Raw genomic sequence first — 6812 nt, forward strand, 5'->3', positions numbered from 1 at the left:
AAAAAAATACAGGAATAAGCTCAGTAGCCAAAACATAAGCATACACCCTGTTTAATGACACAGGGTAAACGCCAAAGACATAGAAGGCTCAAGACCACAGTTATCTGCCCCCCGTTGACCAAGATCCGGATGTGAATACATAAAAAAAGAGTGCTTGTGTTCAAGTATCAATATTTTATTAAAAGTGAATGAAAAAGAAGCAAAAAATGATCTTTTTGCAGAGAACTTGACTGAATTTGACACTCTATTGCAGAAATTGATAGTTTTCAATGTAAATATTGGAAAAATCATAGCTTGTGGAAGTCTGAAAATTAGTTGTTTGTAGCTGATTGACTCCCTGGCGGAAGGGTTATGTATTTGAACTCAATTTTGACAGTCGGGTCAATGGTCAAAATGGTGTTCTCTTGTGATTATATTTTGTGTCTTGAATTGTTCTAGAGATGCCATGTCCTTGTTTTTCAATTGGGGTGTGTATAAAGTCAAAAGCCAGGTTAGTGTCTATATGAAACATATAGTAAAAATAACTGTGGTCTCACGCCAGAACACAATAAAAAAACAAACAATTGAGATCCAGAAAGTCAAAACGGCAAATGTACCGTTTGGTTATATTAATTCATTAGAACTGTCTCACTGTCCCTTTTGATCATACAATGTTCAATACAGTCCCTTTGAATCACTCATGGTTTTATAATGTGCCGTTAATTCACGCGAGATTTCAAACTGTCCCTTAAGTTTAATTCACTTCAACCCTAAAGGTGTACCTTTGAATCAAACCAACTTAAACTTGATAGAATAACTCCTATCTTGTCTTGTTTCACTTTCCATCAGAAGCAGTTTTCACATCACACACACGCACATCTTGAACGGGTTTTTAATATTCAGTTCAATGTTACCTCTTTCCTCGCCAAAAATAAATACACAATTTTCTTTCAACAACTTAATCGCAGTATCATAAGAAACAATGGCTTATATAAGCATGTAAGGCGGAGCCTATTTATAAATAGGCTTATCAATATCAAAATGTTAACAACTATATCTCTATTATTCAATATAATTTTCTAGGTATATCAATTATGAAATCTTTAGATGTAATGAATTTGTAGTTCTATGGATACAGTTGTTAATACTGCGATGCAAATATATTTATTTATAGTTTACTTCTCTTCTATTTGGTGGCCTTTTTTTAGTATGTTTTATGAATTATAGTTTCTTGAATAAACTTCTTCTTCCTGTTCTTCATGTTCAGTATTAAAGTAACATATGTTTATAGGGGTTTGATTGCTCAAAATAATTGCTATGTTTAAACTGTTTATGTTTGGTTATTATAAGTTAAAGAATATATCATATTTATAAAATGTTTTACGAAAAAAGCAATTTTTGAAGAGCAAAACTGTTTTTTCAGCATCAACTTTACGATAATAATATAATGATAATAGTAATAACAGATTATAACGATCTTCATTGCCGATATTTCATTTACTGGTATTAATGGTATTATATTTATGTATCTTCCTGTTTAAGCTTGATGATTCCTTGATGGTTCCTTATAGAAGGATTTAGTTTCATATGGTTAGGTTCTCAGAAAATTGAGTTTTCCGGCAATAATCCAGACAATTTAGATCCATTGTTTATTGAATTATTTTTTATGACTGAATTGAATGCATTGTTCCAAAAATCAGCTGATCCTGAGAAAAAATAAATAAGAAGTCAATATTGTCAGCAGCTTTAAGAGGTATAATTATTTGCCCTTCTAAGATATCATATGATTTGAAATTGTTCATAAGTATTTCAGTTCGCACTTAATCTGTTAGGTAAACAATTTCATGAAGATCGCTCACTTTATTGCATACTTGAAATGTTCGTATTTGTAATAAACATGTAAATGTAACATAGACAACTGTCAAAATTATGTATACTAAAATCTGTTCTGTTTTGTTCTATTGTTGTCGGAATTTGAAATAAATGGAAGGTCTTCTTTAAGCATAATATTTCCCAGGTAGAACCAGCTGTTTTCCGCAGGAGGGTAGTACAACTGAAGCTCAATGTGAGTGCAGATCCCGCGTCGCCCCTCATCACTAAACAACGCGAACACAACTTGATGATCGGTATCGAAGAATGATATCCCTATTAGCAAACACCAGACCACCGCCGACCCAAAGAAGATTATTTCGGAATATATTTGTCACTGACATAGCCATGTGTGTATTCGCGTGGAATACATTCATAGCTACACGACTTTCATTACAGCAGTTCGGCCTACTTAGTAAAAATTTGTTGATTGACTTTCTATCTCTGAAGTATCCAACGTCGCGTGAAGCACGGGATATGACATCATATTTTGCGAGCTGTGCGCATGCGTATTCAGGTAAAACTGTATTAAGCTAGTGTTTAGGGTATCCTTTTTGAGAAAAAAACTTTTGATATAAATCTGTAAATGTAACATAGACAACTGTCAAAATTATGTATACTCAAATCTGTTCTGTTTTGTTCTATTGTTGTCGGAATTTGAAATAACTGGAAGGTCTTCTTTAAGCATAATATTTCCCAGGTAGAACCAGCTGTTTTCCGCAGGAGGGTTGTACAACTGAAGCTCAATGTGAAGGCAGATCCCGCGTCACCCCTCATCACTAAACAACGCGAACACAACCTGATGATCGGTATTCATCAGACGCCTGCTTAGGAACTAATCCACGGCTTTTTTTTCAGCTGTGTTTCGTATCGAAGAATGATATCCCTATTAGCAAACACCAGACCACCGCCGACCCAAAGAAGATTTTTTCGGAATATATTTGTCACTGACATAGCCATGTGTGTATTCGCGTGGAATACATTCATAGCTATACGACTTTCATTACAGCAGTTCGGCCTACTTAGTAAAAATTTGTTGATTGACTTTCTATCTCTGAAGTATCCAACGTCGCGTGAAGCACGGGATATGACATCATATTTTGCGAGCTGTGCGCATGCGTATTCAGGTAAAACTGTATTAGGCTAGTGTTAAGGGTATCCTTTTTGAGAAAAAACTTTTGATATAAATCTGTAAATGTAACATAGACAACTGTCAAAATTATGTATACTCAAATCTGTTCTGTTTTGTTCTATTGTTGTCGGAATTTGAAATAACTGGAAGGTCTTCTTTAAGCATAATATTTCCCAGGTAGAACCAGCTGTTTTCCGCAGGAGGGTTGTACAACTGAAGCTCAATGTGAAGGCCGATCCCGCGTCGCCCCTCATCACTAAACAACGCGAACACAACCTGATGATCGGTATTCATCAGACGCCTGCTTAGGAACTAATCCACGGCTTTTTTTCAGCTGTGTTTCGTATCGAAGAATGATATCCCTATTAGCAAACACCAGACCACCGCCGACCCAAAGAAGATTTTTTCGGAATATATTTGTCACTGACATAGCCATGTGTGTATTCGCGTGGATTACATTCATAGCTACACGACTTTCATTACAGCAGTTCGGCCTACTTAGTGAAAATTTGTTGATTGACTTTCTATCTCTGAAGTATCCAACGTCTAACCACATAATATAATTCGTCTTGAACACGTGGTCGCGTGAAGCACGGGATATGACATCATATTTTGCGAGCTGTGCGCATGCGTATTCGGGTAAAACTGTATTAGGCTAATGTTTAGGGTATCCTTTTTGAGAAAATACTTTTGATATATTACTTTGCAGCTGAAAAGCCCAAGATGAGTTTCTTTTGATCAGATGAATTCGTGTTGTGTTGACAGTTTCATTTCATATGTTCTTCATTAAATTATAGAACTTCTGTGAATTGGTGTATACTGTTAATGGGTTAAGCAAATATCTGAATATTTTGCACCAATTGAGGTAGTTCTCGGTAGAGAAATTGCCAGCAAATCCTTTCCTAAATGGTCCAAGATCGAAATAGGCCGTGACAACAGTGACATCGTACTAACGGCTAGAAGTACCGTTCGCTATCAAAATCTGCGTATGAATAAATTTCCTGTCACCATGTGGTGGTATATCTGTGGACGTCCTTAATTATGTTGCTTTGCTGATGGTGTTGTCTGTGTAATTAAGAACCCGTCCAAACTGAAGACATACAGCAACATAAAATAACAACTACACAATGAAGTGTGTACACAATGTGCATGAAACATTCAATTTATTACATTAATGAAACGCATTAACTCCTATAAACACTTATGAGAAAACACAGAGGCTATCTCTTGTCCTTATTAAGTACGAGTTTTGTAAATTGGTTGCGACTTTTTGGAGCCTCCATTATATTCTGTTTAAACAAATGATTCTGTCAATGTTTAGGAATACATCACACCAATGACAATGGTAGAAACATACTGAACGTGTCTGGTAAGTAATGAAGCATGAGTCGCCCGAATAAGGAAATACTTTGCAAAGTCCATTGATATATATATATTTATATGAATAGGTTATATATAAATGTCCAATCTACACGACCTGTATTTTCAGTTGTATATTTATATGATAGCTCGTAGACATTTAACATACACACAATGGTTTGATGAAAAGAGTTCATAAAAGACATAATTAATCAGTTTAACTAGCAAAATATTTATTTGACATATACTTTAACATGTATATAATTAATTTAGAACATTGCCTTAGACATTAAAGGAAATATGACAAATTCTAAGGTACAACTAAAATAAATCAAGATAAGGACGTCCGACCAAGTCTTAGTATCACTACCCGTACCATTGTTAGTCTGGTAAAAAGAAAATATGATTGATCCCCAAATAAAATTATAACTCGTCACCTGACCACGCAACCGGACGCAACTGGACGAGTTCCGTCACGAAAAAACAAGAATTGCGGCCTCGTTATTACACAAACATATTAAGAAATAATGAATTTAGTGGCAAATAATTTCGCTAATTTAGCAATTAAAATTTTTCTGCCGTCGCCAACCGAAATACGATTGAACGGATATGGTTAAAAGCAAAAGTAAAAACAAAACAAATACAAACAGTCATCAATAACTGAATAAACGAACGCATAATAAAGTATTTCTTTCGCTGATGCTGTATTACTTTGTTTATGACAGATGGTAGAACACAACTGCTGTGACGAAGACAGTAGTAAACACTGCAGCTTTCTTTTTCTGTATCACACGCAAGACCAGGACTACATTTTTCGATCGTACAGGTTCGGTAATATCCGTCATTCCCATTATATTTTTAGATTGATCTTTCGATATTTTGAGTTTAAATTGTAAATGCAGGAAGAAATGTCAGTCAATTTATTTGACAATCCAAACAAACAAAATACAAACATTACCAGACAGACCTGGTTGCTTGTGGAAGAATCCGCATCGCACTCGACCTTGAATCAATCGACTTACATAATGTTCCCAATTTATGATTGATATAAATAGCACAAAAAAAACCTTTTAATAAGCCCTTCGCATAAGTCGGTTATTTTATATTAAAATGCATAGTGAATATCGCAAGCCAGAATCATCTTTAATATAATTTTGACCAATCGGAATGCTGATTGCGACCAATCAAAGTGCTTTGTTTTCAACCAATCGACGCTCAGTTTAAATAACCTTTGAAGCACTTTTCGAGGCGTATAAAACTCCGAGTCTTTGATAAAAAATTGTCATATAGCGGGTACATGGTCAAGTGGTTACACACTTGACTGTCAATCCAGGGGTCGAATGTTCGAATTCCCTCCGCAACGCTAAAATGCTTATCGTCTTCTTGGAGGGACGTTAAATGGCGGTCCCGTGTGACAGTGCTATACATTTGGGCAAATAAAAGCACTAGGGTTGCTCTTACCATTGTAACATTCTGTATGTGCACTTTGCTCCAAAACCTAGAATGACTTACAATCTTATCGGAGCACTCGCCAAATTATATTTCTAGATGCAGTTACCAACCAGAGAACATCAAGAAATATTTGGTATTTATCAACTTGAACTTTGTAGTTCCTGATTTAAAATATTAACTATCTATACTGAAAAGCTAAGCTTTGACGTATTGTTTAGTTGATAGTTGACGAGATGACCGGGTTGTTTAAGATACGATAGTTCATTTAAAGCCTACATTTCTATGCACTTGCTGGAAAGCTCAGCCATTCTGTGAAGCATACTACGTTGCATTTTCTACAATAGCTCACATAATCTCTGCTTTCCTGTTTGACGTAGTTGGAGCGCACTTATAGCTAGGCGAATTGCAGTTATAAAGAAAGTAAATTAACCTACCTTTGTGGTCTATCAATGAAAGCCAAACCTTCTTTTAACTCACATAGATCACTGACAAAGCAGCATATTTGGAACATTTTGTAAATTTGAAATTCATTGTCAATAAATCGATCAAAGGCAAAAAGCAACTAAGACAATTACTTAAAACTGAATCTATAATTATTTTGAGAGTATTAATTTGGAGCTGAATCAAAATCGTTTGTAAGCAATTAAAAGTTTGATACTTGAGAAAGTATTATAAAGTGTTATGTGTTGTCATTAATAAAAGAGTTATGCCAAAAGTTTGTATAAAATAGTGTACAGCCGCTAGGTACACTCCGCACACTGCAATCAACTGTACTTTTGTTTTGTCTTAACCCAAATCAGCAAAAACTTATCTTTTTACTCGTGATTTTAATGTATGAATCTTCAAATGATGCTGTCCATTTTGTACGAGAAGTTACCTTCAATTATTTAATGTATACGTACCCCAGTCGATCAATGCGTAACTATTATTGTATTGACTCAACGTGTCACAATGCAAACAAAGTAAAAAAAAATGGCAAACAAACTTTCAGTTATATCAAACACAAGAAACATATCATGCT

General features: G+C 35.0%; 1 pseudogene; it reads right to left on the minus strand.

Annotated features, from left to right (window-relative positions):
* Nucleotides 1–3236: 3236 nt before the first annotated feature.
* Nucleotides 3237–5767, minus strand: LOC128244570 (uncharacterized; annotated as a pseudogene).
* Between the last annotated feature and the right edge of the window lie 1045 nt (nucleotides 5768–6812).

This window comes from Mya arenaria, chromosome 8 (assembly GCF_026914265.1).
Source record: "Mya arenaria isolate MELC-2E11 chromosome 8, ASM2691426v1".
Taxonomy (NCBI): Eukaryota; Metazoa; Mollusca; class Bivalvia; order Myida; family Myidae; genus Mya; species Mya arenaria.